Consider the following 415-nt stretch of genomic DNA (forward strand, 5'->3'; position numbering starts at 1 on the left):
CTTACGGAGGAAATTAAATATTTTTTAATTTAATTCATCATACTTATTATAAATTTATAACATATCAAGTAATTACATATTATGATTAAAAGTAAAATTGAAAATTATTTATCATATCACTAATGATAATATTTTATTGTATAATCGATATTTTTATTCATTATATAACAAGTCGGAGGGCATCCGACTTCTTCACTACAAGAGATTTAATTAAAATCAATTCAATATTTTTCATTTATTCGAATATTCGTTTTTATTACTACATTCACATAGTTATTCATATATAATTCGATTCGATAATTCGATATAGTTGTTTAATTTTTATTTTACAAATGAATACAAAAGCATTTTTAACTATAAACAATCAAACTAATTTATATCATTAATTTATACTAATCATAATCATAAAATAAGA

This window comes from Apis dorsata, unplaced genomic scaffold, assembly GCF_000469605.1.
Source record: "Apis dorsata unplaced genomic scaffold, Apis dorsata 1.3 scaffold_473, whole genome shotgun sequence".
NCBI classification, from domain to species: Eukaryota; Metazoa; Arthropoda; class Insecta; order Hymenoptera; family Apidae; genus Apis; species Apis dorsata.